The 14,261-nt window shown below is 38.9% G+C and overlaps 1 protein-coding gene across 1 annotated transcript in view; it reads right to left on the bottom strand.

Annotated features, from left to right (window-relative positions):
• The window catches only part of SNTG1 (syntrophin gamma 1), a 403,312-nt gene that overhangs the window by 364,515 nt on the left and 24,536 nt on the right, over positions 1 to 14,261 (bottom strand). The window contains exon 2 of the mRNA XM_038766634.1: positions 1,442 to 1,533. The gene's annotated coding sequence lies outside the window, so the exon portion shown is untranslated. The remainder of the gene's footprint in view (positions 1 to 1,441; positions 1,534 to 14,261) is intronic.

Here is a 14,261-nt window from a genome sequence, read left to right as displayed (position 1 = left end):
AAAAAGAGCCAGCTGAGGAGATGGGCACTCTGGCAGTGTCTAAAATATAGCTCAAGGTGATATTATCCAGTTTCGAGTTTTTTCTTTTTTAAATCCACACAGATAACTAAATCAGACCTGTCAAACCAAAAGAGAGCTTTGGAATTATCCAGATAACATTCCACACTGATCCAGGTAACTGGATAATTGCTAGATCTCTGCTTCTCTCTGAGCCCTGCAGACCAGATTCAGTGTGGAAAACATCCTCTCTAGAGTGTGAGGAAAAAAAAACCCAGCACAGCCTTCTTCCCAATGTCCCAAGCACCAACTCAGTGCTTATGAAAGCTGACTGACATTTCCATCACAAAGCACCAGATTTAGATGGTGGAAAAATATAGTCGTAAATAAAATTCTATGAAAAGGACTATGAGCTGTAGCTATTTTTTTCCATTCACAACTATACAATGTGTACATGTGCCTGGCTGGTGGCCAAGAAAATAAGCAAGTGCATAAAATTATTTATAAATGCTCTTGGTTACATTCTGTAGAAGCAATGTTGATTGCATTATTTCATTTTTGTAGGCATTTCATTAAATGGAGAATATACTTTTAGAACTATACCCTAAGTTATGTTTGTGAATTAACAGCTGATGCAATCCATAAACCATAACTGTTCTCTTTAGTATCATTAACATACGCAACTTGCTATTGTTCCTCAAACTTTGGTAAAGAGCCTTAATCAAGTGAAATGTTCTCTACTCTGCCCTTCCAAGTAAGAGCAGAGAGCTGATCTAAGTAATTTTAGATGCACACTAACCACGGTTAAATTCTATCCAAACCTGTTCATTGTTTTTAAACAGCGCTGAATGCTCATCTCCAGCCACCCACAGTTTTTAGGAACATTTTCCCTCACACTTATGGAACATGATCACCAACAATACTGTGGACTTGGCCATAATTTAACCATCAATGAATCGATTCTGGAAACAAAATAGTGTCCAATCTCCAGAATCAATCTGGAAAGTGGCTGAAGATGAACTGCCTCAACTGTGGAACTCTGGCCTGGGGAATTCAGAGCAGTAAAAATATTGTGACTACCTTTATCATATAAGGATTCAAAGGACTCAGACAACTCAGACAACTCTGCCATTCCCATAAATCCAAAATGACTACTAAGGCAGAGTACTCCCTAGTATAAAAGCCTCAAAATTTTACCCAAATGTGTTTTATAAAGACATCTCTATAACCAAATAATCAACACTCAGTTATCCACAAGAAAAGAAGATAATGATGAGATAATATCCTAAATCTAGGATAAGGCAAGAGTTATGGTAAACTAGAGTAAGCTATATTCTCAATATTCATTTTCAAAAAATTAATATAGTAGCTAGCACTTTATATTTCATCTAGCCATACATACATTGCTGTATGGAAACTATTAAAATCAGTTGGGCAGACTTACCTTAAAATTGAAGCCTGTTCAGCTCCCGATGCAATAATCTTTATGTACAGCAGTTCATTTTTCATTGCAGGGTGTGGAGATCTCTTTCCAATCTGAAAATCAGGTGACATACACCTATTGTTTCACAGTGTAATTTAGGTCCCTCAAGCTCCAATTTCATCTCTAATCAATGAAACATTCTCACCATTAGACAAAACATTTACACTATTATAGTCCGCCAGTCTTAGATTGCAAATGGAAGTTTTAAGGGGGAAAATGACTACTTGAATCTTCACTGGGCAAAAATAACTTTAAGAGCCAACCTATCATTAATTAGCAAGGGGTGCCAAACACTTTTGGAGTTAAGTAACACTAACTGTTCCTCAGAGTCCATTTCAGTAATGCTTACAGCAGTGATTCAGCCTTACAGATATGACACATTTTATTCTTTTCCAAATTTCAGTCACCCTGAAAGAAGGTTGGTGGGGGTAGAGGGGGCAATGGGAGGGAAATACCACACTCAGGGCTTCCTCCAGAGCTCAGGCATCTTGGGACCGGGGAGAGAGAGAGGGATAGGGATGTTGAAGAGCTTCCAGTTCACCTTGACAGAAGCTGTCAATCCAGAATACTTTCAGGTCAATCAGGCAACTAGCACAGGAAGTTAGCAATTAAAATGTGAACTTTTAAATGAGAGAGTAATGTTATGTTTCTTTATCTTTTGGCACATCTTAATTGAAATCTACAAGATGTTCATCCTTCCTTGACAGAAAGCAAAAAGCTGTTCAGATGATAGAGCCTAGCAACAGAGGGGACAGTCAGAAAAATCTGTGGTAAAGACTGGGAAATCTGTGTTGCAGAGATGGTATGCACTATGGATTCCATGAGCTCTGGGAGGAAGGTCACTTCACCTGTGTGAGATTCTAGTTTCCTCATTAATAGGCTCTTGTAAAATCACGTTTCTCAACAATTTTGACAACCTAGATGAGAGCTAAGGGAATAATGAGATGAATGGAAAAAAAAAAGCTGATCCTAGGGAAAAATCTACTCTAAATGGAACAGACCATGTTACTTAATCTCTGTGATGATCTTATCTGTGCATTTTCATGAAAGAAATTAGTCTGAAGGAACTCAGGGGAAATGCACAGTCTGTGAGTTGATGTTGGCTATACAATTTTATATACAGATATTTTGGGATTGGGAAAACAGAAAACTACCCTTTGATTGATACCCAAAGCCCGCCAAGCAATTTCAAATATACAGGAAAAATGGGTTTCCTTTCCATTTGAAAATATTGCTTCAAGTGTTCTTTCTTAAATTTGGTTTCTTGCCTCTATTGGTAGGGCTTTCATATGAATTCTTCCCTATGTAAATAAGTAACCCAGACAAGAAAAAAGAAGAAGGTTATTCCATAGCTTTTGAGATGCACTTGAATTTTAATGGTACATTAAACTACTGAGTTGTATGTTCTCCTGTTACTAAATTATTTTTGGATAGTTGCAAGAGGATTTATCTTCGATGCATTATTTTTATGAAACCTCAACAATTTCATTTGCAGGTGATTTAAATATGTGCTTACCTTTTGGGAAAAAAAAGGAAGGGGGAGCTTAAGGAGGTGATAAGTGTTTGTTTTTTTTTAAGAGTCTCCATTTTCAAGATTACTAGAGTGTTGCCATTTTAGAAGCAAAATGTACATCCCATACATCCCACTGGGGATCTTCTCACATCCTGAACCATATTATGGGACTAATATCTGTATTAGAAAAATCCAAAATTTTAAAAGACTATAATTATAGCCAGTTCTTGCTTATCGCCACTTTTTACTATCCGTTTCAGATAGCAGGATTAGAAAACATTATTCCAGCAAAGTATATCTGTCTGGATAAATATGACACTGAATGGGAAGACATGGTTATTTTCATTATTATTACTAATATTATTCCTATCAATAGTAATAATAATATAGTGCTTACTTTGTTCCAGACACTGAACTAAGCTCTGGTATAGATATGATCAGTTAAGACATAATTCCTGTTCCATAGGGCTCACAGTCTAAGGGGGAGAGGGAAGAGGTATCACTTCCCAATTTACAGACTAGTCAACCAAGACACAGAGAATTCAAATACTTGCCCAAGATCACACAGCAGGCAAGTGGCAGAGCCAGGATTAGAACTCCCAGGCCACTCTCCACTTGGCCTTGCTGCTGCTTCTGTTCCCGTGTGTGGCATCAGACTTCGTAGTCCTAAAGGACAGGATTTGCCTGATACAGGGTCTGCAGGAACCCAACCCCTTTGATACAGAACTAACCTTTCTTCCAAGTATCTATTCCCCTGTCTTCCTGAATAACCTAGTGTGATCCAAACTAAATGAGAACAGATAAACTTGTCCATTTTTTTTGTAAAATATATTTTCAAAAAGCAGTTTTTAGCCAGGTGAATGAAACTTCAGCTATTTTTTCCCACTGTATGTATATAATAATAATAATGGCATTTGTTAAGCGCTTACTATGTGCAAAGCACTGTTCTAAGCACTGGGGGGGATACAAGGTGATCAGGTTGTCCCACATGGGGCTCACAGTCATAATCCCCATTTTACAGATGAGGGAACTGAGGCTCAGAGAAGTTAAGTGACTTGCCCAAGGCCACACAGCAGACATGTGGCGGAGCTGGGATTCGAACCCATGACCTCTGACTCCAAAGCGTGTGCTCTTTCCACTGAGCCATGCTGCTTCTGTGAAATCATAACTACTATATCCCACACTCAATTTGGGTTCTTTCTGAGTTTCTCAATCCAGATTCCAGAGAGGTAAGTAACACCACTTTTACACGGTATTTGTTGATCTGAAAATGAATTTAATGGTGCCATGCCTAATCACAGACCATTAGATTGTAAAGTTCTTTGGAGCTGGGATTGCTCCTACCCTCTTCTGAATGTGACCCAAGAGCCTGTGTATATAGCCATCCATCTGATACATTGCAGATGGTACGATCTACCAGGGTAGGCAGGCTGGTTTATGACAGAAGTGCATGACTGACAATCCCTCTGCACTTTGCATTTCAAATGATTGCCCTTTGCTGAACTTTTTCATTTGGTAATCCACAGGCCCTGATGCTGGTTTCATTTCTCCTTATTGGTATCAAGAGCTTCCAAACCTTCTGTTCTAAGACACCATTTCTGACTACTGCACACCAGACTGACTTCATCATAGTATCTGTTTAGGACATACTATGTGTTACGCACTGTACTAAGCACCGTTGTAGATACAACATAATCAGGTCCCACATGGGGCTCACAGTCTAAGGAGGAGGGATAATAGATACTGAATCCCCATTTTGCAGATGAGGGAGGGAACTGAGGCACAGACAAATGTGCCCAAGGTCACACAGCAGACAAGTGGTGAAGCCAGGATTAGAACTCAGGTCTTGCAGGCCCGTGCTCTATCCACTAGCCCATGCTACTTCCCTGCTTGCCAACTGCCCTAAGATGCACATGTAGGGAGCAATGGTGGTACTGTTCTAAAAGTTAAATGGGATAGCTAGAGATCCTGGTCTTACAGCCAAGAAGAATGTTGGAAATTACAATCGTCCTTATGGTGATAATAATAGTAATGATGGTATTTGTTAAGTGCTTACTATGTGCCAAGCACTGTTCTAAGCACTGGGGTAGATACAGGGTAATCAGGATGTCCCACGTGGGGCTCACAGCCTTAATCCCCATTTTACAGATGAAGTAACTGAGGCACAGAGAAGATAAGTGACTTGCCCAAAGTCACACGGCTGACAAGTGGCAGAGGCAGTATTAGAACCCATGACCTCTGACTCCCAAGCCCGTGCTCTTTTCACTACACCATTTTGCCTGAATATTGATGCCACACTATCAGGCTCCCAGAGGATATACTTGTCTTTGGATTCATTTTGTGACATCCTTTAATATTCATGAATCATTTGACAAATATGCCTCTCAAGATACATAATTCAGGAACAGCACAACTATTCCATCAACAGCACTGATGGAAATTACTGGTGGTCCATAGGGTTATCCTGGTGTGGTTTTCTGCTAATTGTCAGTTGTAATACTTTCCTGACTCTAAGAAACAGTTCATAATAATCTTTGTATGTTCTTGTACTCTCAAAGCAGAGTTATCAGCACACTGTAGGGAATAACAGCACCAACAGCACTAAACGGAGCAGAAAGACCTTACAAAGGCCTTTGATCCCATCAATCCTCTGGGAAATATTCAACTCAACAGGCCAAGGCCCTGCACAGAGAAAGCAGTCAGTCAACACTGATAATACTGATACTGGGTGCACATCATGAGAAGGAAGTACATAGATTAAGAAAAATACAGAGCTTATTGGGGAGAAAACGAAACCAAAGTGAAAAACTTTGGGCAATAATTCTTCCTACTGTTTCCAAAGAGAATTCAATCCAAAAAGAAGGGCCAGATCACCTTTTAACATGTGAAACCTTTCCAGGGAGAAGCACTTTCCTGAACTGCAGCTATAGCAGTTACATTGTTTTAAAAAGATGAAACTTTTTCTCAAGTTGAAACTAATAGCTCTTCTCTTGTTGAATGCAGATGATTTATGGGTATAGAAAAACTGCCTGCTCTGATTAGTGGAGAGCCATCTCAAAATTCCCTGGATCCCCACAACAATTGCCTTCTCTTTTTGGTCCGCTCAACCAGAGAATGTCTCATATGCTAGCCTCAGGAGAAGAAGATGGTTACACAGTAAAATCCATATGCTGACAAAATACTTACAGAGAAGTATCATGGGGGCTTAATCTGGGTATTTGGAATCTGAATTTTGGAAAACTCAATGGACTTAAAGTAGTCAATCATTTATTGAGCACTTCCTGTGTGCAGAGCACTGGACTAAGTGCTAGGGAGAGGATAACAGACATTTCCAGCCCACAATGAGCTTAAAGTCTAGAGAGGGATACAGACATTAATATAAATAAAGTTACAGATATGTACCTAAGTGCTGCGGGCTGCGAGAGGGGATGAATAAAGTGAGCAAGTCAGGGTGGCACAGAAGGGAGTGGGAGAAGAGGAAAGGAGGGTTTAGTCAGGGAAGGCCTCAGAGGAGATGTGCTTTCACTAAGGTTTTGAAGTTGGGGAGAGTAACTGTCTGAGGGCTACGAAGAGGATGTGCATTGCAGGCCAGTGGCAAGATGGGGACGAGAGGTCAGCTGCGAGATAGATGAGATTGAGGTACAGTGAAATTAGCATTACAGCAGTTTAGTATGCAGGTTGAGTTGTGCAAGAGTAGCAAGGTGTGGAGGAGTAGTGTGTCTATAATGGTGTATTTCCTTAATGCATAAGCCTGGGAATCGAAGGTCTGAAAAACTATCTCTTTCCGCTTTACCCTACTGAGAGGACTCTTTCTTTCTAACGTTCTAAAATATGACTTAGACTTTATCACCGAGAAAAACTCTGTTGCACTGTTTGAAAAATATAGATCAATCATTAGTAGCTTTCCTCTTCAAAACATTGTTTCTTGATCTAATTACTTCTTTCTAAATTACACAAACCACATGCAAAAGTTATAAATTCTGTCACACCCTAAAAGTTAAAATCAGGTATGTGAACAAAAGGCACATAGATCCATTACCTCTAAATCTAAAGGGCCAATACCTAGTCATTTTGAGAAGACAAGTAACATTGCCCCCGCCATATAAACATGACTGAACACAAGTGGCTTTGAGTAAATTAAAGCAAATCTTATTAGATAAATCTAAACTATTCCCTTCTGGCTGAAGGTATGGGGTGGCAGTAGTCCTTTTCTGTAACCCCGAGAGGGCTTTTTCAATGTATCACCAATGTCAATACCATTCACTGAGCACCTTCTGTGAAGCAATGTACTAAGTACTTGGAAAAGTACAATAGAAACAAGAAACATACTCTATGCATTCAAAGAGCTTCCTTCTAGGCCAATCCCACACTTATTAAATGCCATCATCTAGTCTTCCTATTCATTTACACTTCTACTCTGTTTCCTCATATCATTAGGTAAGCAGAACTAAATATCTGCCTGAAGTGAGTACATTCAGACCCACCACCAACCTAGATTCCCATGGAAACCCCACTAAAGGCTAATCAAAAGGAAACAGGGAATACTAAGTGTCTTTACTTGCAGGCATCTTTTCTTGTCCTTTGACAGGCTGGTGTTGAAACTGGGAACCATAACGGTGTATTTCGACTCCTAGTTCAATGCTCTATTAGGCCATTCTATTCCTACTGCTTTGGTGAGAAGCAGCATGGCTTAGTGGATAGCGCACAGGCCCGGGAGTCAAAAGGACCTCAGTTATCCAGCACCTCCACATCTCTGCTGGATGACCTTAAACAAGTCACTTCACTTCTCTGGGTCTCAGTTAAGTCATCTATTAAATGGGGATTAAGAGCATGAGCTCCACTTGGGACAGGGGCTGTCTCCAACCTGATTAACTTGTACCTCCCCCAGGGCTTAGAACAATGCTTGGTGCAGTAAGCGCTTAACAAGTATTATCATTATTATTATTCTATAAATCTTGTCAGCATTAGTTTATGATTAAGCAGAACACAAAACAAGATTTCCATTAAAACTGAGAAAGAGTGATAAACAGTTGATTTGGTCTTAATGGGCTCTAGGTCAGCAGGACAAAATGGGAAAATACGTCGATTTTTCTTCTCCACAATTAACGCTTTGGTGGGTTTTGGGTTTTTTTGAAATAATTAAAGAAAAAATCCCAAGTCTTGCACAAAGATTTAAACAAATCCTTTTCATGACTTATGGGTGCTTCTGTTGCAAGCATTTATGCTGAAGTCACCTGGTGATAGAATGATTGCAAATAATGGTGCAAAATAGAAATTAACTTGAGAAATATTACATTTCTGCTTGGAAAAATAACTTTTGCTGCTGGGAGCCTATTAGCCAAAAGTAGATCCTAATATGGGCTAAACATAATTGAGAATGACTTCTCCAAATAGAGGGAAGTAGACGCACACACCCACCCTCTGGGAGAATGGGAGGTGAAGGAGAGGAGACTGTTCCAATCTCCAAGCATGGATTAAGTGGTTCAGACTAAGGTGGAAATCTAGATTTTCTACTACAACACAGAACAAGGATTGAAAACATCCAAGTCCAAAGTCTGATTATCAGGCTACATTTCCTACAAAGATTGCCACCACAGCCTCAAGGGCATGAACTCTAGGGGAACTCCTACTCTTGATCTACATTATGCATGGATAAATTGAGTTGTCCTTTATTCAAGAAAGCAAGCCTGAAAAACTGTAAAATGCTCCCTGCTGGGTCTCTCTGAACATGTTATCTGCCAATCTGCTCTATCTAGACAGAAAAAGAAAATAGGGCAGGATGGGAAAATGGATTTTCAACAGAATAGACAGCGGTACGGTTGTAAGGGTAGATGTCATTACTCAATAAAAATGGTAGGAGCTCAACTTCATGGAAGCCAAGGAAAAATCTCCTGTCCCAGCTACAATTGTAATCACTTTTAGTTGGGTTTTTTTTTTAACTTGCCACACAAGAAGTTACACTGAAGGAATCCCTTTGTTGTGGTAATTTGATTTCAGGAATCAAAGTATTAAACCCAATTCTCACTTAAGGTCAAAGATATAAACATCTTTCTTGGAGTGATGCTGCAAACCTATATCCATTGCTATGATGGTCTGTTAAGACACTTAAGTGTTTCACAGACTCATATACCTGAGCCTCATACTCCGGCATTCTGGGAAAATCTTACTCATCTATCAGTAATACAAAATGATCCTTAGAAAAGAATGAGTAGAAAATAGGTCTGTTCCCCACTAGGAGACTTATTGGAAGTTAAGGAAAAGCTTAGGGGGTTACAGTGCTGGATCACAGTTTAGGTCCCTAAGAATAATAGCAAAATGGATCAGAATCTGAGGAAGTATAGTAAAGTGTTCCCTAAGGTGTAAAAATCTGTAGAGAGAAATTGTCAACTCATCCAAGATAAAGTAAGAGCTTCTTCGGTGAAAGAAAACAAGTACAGCTATTTTAAAAGAATTTGAGAAACCTCCTGAAATACAGTAGGAGTTATTCATAATGGAATTGCAAGTATCCAGGGCTTAATTAGCTTCACACAGCAAGAGAGTTGAAGCAACTGTTTTAAAATAGTCTCCAGTCTCTGACGCAACCAGTAGTGAAACCTGCAGATAATGCCCATTTAGTGAAGAGAGTTTCCTATAAGGCAAGACGCCAACTATGTCATAAACCGGGATTTTGTCAAATGCCACAATAAATAATGACAGAAATGAGAAATTATGTGGTATTAGGCTGTAAGGTCCTTGTGGGCAGGGAACATATCTACTAACTCCGTTACATTGTACTCTCCCTTGCACTTAGTACAGTGCTCTTCGCACAGTATGCACTCAAAAAATAATTGATTAGAGTGATGTACACAATAATCCCTGGTATCAGCAGTGAAAATAGGCAGTAGTTGAGTGAGTTCAGACGCTTAGGTAAATCAGAATGAGCCTAACAGCAAATGGGCATGCAAATAGAACAAATGGCTATAGCGAACCTAATAGCAAAACCCCATGTCCACACACAAAATATCGGCAATACTTGAAAAATGTCATGCAAAAATGGATTGTTGCTTTATCTTGGGACACTGCACTGATAGGGAGCTCAATCATTTCTGTAGAGAAGGGAGTTAGTCTTGGAACAATGCAAGTGTGGCTAGGTGGAGAGAAATGTGTGGGCCCGATGGATTTTAATAAACTTGGAGAGACTGACTAGTATTCAAAACTAATCTCTCCCACATGTCTCAAGGGGCTTTATTGAATTTCTGTTAATGAACAACATCAGAAATTTTCACATATCTACATATGCTAGCCATTAATGACAAGAAATTTGAGTATTAATACATTGTCCCTTAATGCAATCAGTTTCAGGGTCAGACCTTCTTATAAACAAGACAGGAATAGAAACTATCTCAAGAGAAAAATGAGTCAGTATTCAAGACTTCAAAAAGACAGCAAGTATCTCAAGGGATTTTAAGGTACTTCCCTTATCTTGTCCCAGTTCAGATTGTGTCCATTACAAAGATTTTGAATTCACTGCCCAAGCTCCTGCCACTCCAAAAGCTACTCAGATTGAAAGAAGAGACATTTTCCGTATTGAAAGTGTGAATAATCCTCAACCACATTTTTTAGTCTCTCACTGCACAATTTTGATTAAATGAGACAAGATTGTGAATTATGGGCAGCCCAGTTCTCAGGAGGAGGCAAGAAAAGAGTAGAACAGATTGGTACTAAAAGTAGCTCCTGCATAGCCCTGAATAATTAAACCAGGAATTCATTCCTTAATTATTTCTTCATGTCTGCTCCAGCAGCTAGAGTTCTCCAGGTGTTTACTCGGAAAGATAAAAGCAGGTAAAAACAGAGGCAGTGATGAGGATGTTGACTAAAGGTGACTATACTTGTTCCCCCTTTGTAGGTAAATCCTCTTTACTGTTCTTGCATATCAATGCACTTTCAGGGTAATTTCCAGGAAAACAATAAGCCTTAATATCTTATCCTCCATGGAATCTCATTTCTTTCAGCCAGTCTTTTGCCTCCATGTCATCTACAGCAGCTTTAACATGAATCTCCAACCCTGACATATGATTAAGAATCATCAGTAACAGCTTGATCATTTAGTGCAATCCAAAAATTCAAATAGTGTTTGGGGCAAGAAGAGCACCACTTGCACTTCATGCTTCATCGTTCAATATGAACTGATAATGAAAATGTTTATTGATGACCAGGAACACAATAAAAGACACAGATATGCAAATCTTGTGATAGGCATCATTCAAGAAGTAGATCTCATACATGTCTAGAAATTGATTTATTGGAGGCATGATACTGGACTGGATTAACCACTGGTTTGACTCAATATAGCGTTTTTCATATTTTGGGTTGCTTTGGATAAGGAAATGTAACTCTTTTGTATTCACCAAGATCCATAGTACAAAGAAATGTTTGCAACTTATGGTGAATTGATTTCATCGCACAAAAAAATACTGCTAGTAAATCCCTCAGCTAGTAAAGCTATAATTAAACAGTCCAGAAAATGACACATCCTCTGATTTTGTTTATTTATAGACTATCACAACCTCCCTAGAAAGTGTTTCAATGAAACATCCCACACAGCATTCATTCATTTTCTCTTCTTTTAACAAGTCACCTAGAGAAGAGCAGAGTCATAGTGACATAGTTCTGAAAGATTCATGCAACATGCCTTTCATGTATTTGCACAGGGTTAGAATGAGGCAACCTGCCTTCCCAGTCAATCTTTTGCCCTCCCATCCCTCTCTCTCAATGCTTTAATTCATCTTTTCAAGAGAACATAATAATTGCCATTTGTGGGGAATAAAACAATGTTCCCATTCCACCTAGGCAATAAGGTAGTGCTCCCTTCTATGCTATCTAGGCATTTAGATCTGTACCCCGTAAGTACCTGCAATTCACCCACCTCCAACTGCAGAGTACTTAATACATATCCCTATACTCTCCCATTAGAAATTTTAATGTGTGCTTCCCCATCTAGATTGTGAGGTCCTTCTGGGTAGGGAGAGCATGTCTACCAACTCAATTGTATTGTTCTCTCCCAAGCACCCAGTACAGTCTTGGGAACACAGTAAGTGTGCAATAATTCCATTGATGGATTGACTGATTAGAGGAATACTGTGATAGTTTCCATCCCTGACATTCCATTTTCAGGGTAAAGGATGAACAAATTCATCTGGCTAAGTATTTCCTCTACATTCCCAACTTGACCTCTACTATTTCATTTTGAAGATCTCAACCATGAATGTCTTCAAAATCACCTTCAATGCAATGCTACTTATAATCACAATTGCTTCCAAGTTTATAGTTTCAAGTGCTACTCACTTAAAGTTGCTTAAATTGAATGGTGGACTCCAATAGAATAAGAGAGGCAAGGAACCTCACAAAAATTCAACAATATGAGCTGAGGTGGGTAAGAAAGAGGCTCATTCTAGTAAGAATGATTTAGATGGAGTGGCAAAGATTTTAATGATCGATAACCACCCATTTTTCCCCATTGGATTATAACCACATAGCAATTCCCAGAAACCCACACCTTTAAAATTACTCTATTGTTACAGAGTAATGGTATCACTGAGTCCCAGAATGTGTCAAACAGCAGTTTGTATTCTCCAAAATACTTTTCTGTTTTCCAAATAAGACTATGGATATGATAAAAGTGATTTATCAATGTTCAGAACAGGGTTTTAGAAAAATGAACGGAGAAATTGCTATCCGAGATGCCAAGTGTTGGATTGACCAATCTGCAATGGGATAAATTAAGTAACTTGTAAGGAATGCTAGGACAACGACAGCCCTATCAGAGCAAGGAATGCCAACTGTGAATACCATTGTTACCGGTGAATGGTTTGCACTCGCTACTTGTCATAACTTCGACTTCTCCGAGACTGGTTGAATGACAATTATTTTGGGATCAAAATACCAAATGTCACTAAGCAAGCAAAGCACTGCTAAACACCTTCATCTCCTCACAATCCTAATTAATAGGAAGCTTATGGAAATCATATGATAAAGTTGAGGACACGTACGACTAGTGATGGTGAACAAGAGAGAAGAAATTCAGTACTCTGCAGCTTGTTCTCAAACTAAGGCCTTGAGCGTGTCTGAATAGTGTACAGTTACAACTGAATCAGACAGAAAAATCTATTGCTAGATCTTGATTATCTGTGGCAGTGATAAATATAATCCATAAGCATGAATAACTGAAATTAATCAATAGCATTCATTAAGTGTCTGTGCACAAGCTCCGTACTAAGCATTTGGAAGAGGCAAAAAAGACAGTGTATTTGATCCCTGCTCTGAAATATTTTACAATCTAGCAGGCCCATATAATCCAGAAATTATCCAGTAATTTCAACCTCCCTTCTCACCATTCGAACACAAGATCTTCATCTATTTTTCATGTCCCTTATATGAATAAGAAGCAGGACATTCTGAGCAGAGAATTTTTGAAAGTTGGAAATTTATGAGGTTCAAAACCTGGCATTGACACTTACGTTTCCTGTGTCTTAAGATTTTCTCATTGATTAATGAGTACTTCAATTTCTTTGCTTACAGAATGGTGAATGTGAGCCTGTTGTTGGGTAGGGACCATCTCTATATGTTGCCAGCTTGCACTTCCCAAGCGCTTAGTACAGTGTTCTGCACACAGTAAGCACTCAATAAATACAACTGAATGAATGAATTAATGAATCTTTGCTGCACAAACCGCATCTACTCAAGTAAAGCCAAGTGGATGGGTGTGCAATTTTCTAATAAATTCAGGACTGGTCTCATAGACAACCTGGATAATTCAGGCAAGGTGTTTTGTTTTTTTTTTCCTCACAAAGAGCCAAACTGACTGTGGAACTGATTCTGAATTCCCTGGACATGTATTAAACTTGGTTTGTTCTGGCTGTAAACATAACCTTCTGTTCTGGTGAACACTTGGAAATGATGAGAATAATAATCATGTGAGGTAACTCAATCCATCAGGTTCTACAGTGTAGTGACACCTAGTCAGGATATCAGAAATTCACAGGAAACTCTGGGCTTCCTTGAACCAAGGGTGTGTGCTAAATAAATAGTGACTTTGCAAGGCAAGGTTGCAGAGGTGTGTTTTTTTTTTTTAAATAAGAAAGATCTATCCAATTTTTTTAATAGAATAGAAATTTGGTGTGGAAGAGAAACATGCCAATCAAGAGAAGTCAGCAAGAAAAATTACATTAAATTTATAATTACAAGCTTGGATTCTGTGATTCTATTACCATGTGCTTGAATCAGGTTTGA

Source organism: Tachyglossus aculeatus, chromosome 25 (genome assembly GCF_015852505.1).
Source record: "Tachyglossus aculeatus isolate mTacAcu1 chromosome 25, mTacAcu1.pri, whole genome shotgun sequence".
Taxonomy (NCBI): Eukaryota; Metazoa; Chordata; class Mammalia; order Monotremata; family Tachyglossidae; genus Tachyglossus; species Tachyglossus aculeatus.
The sequence above is the reverse complement of the archived record's forward strand: the minus strand, read 5'-3'. Positions and strand labels throughout refer to the sequence as shown.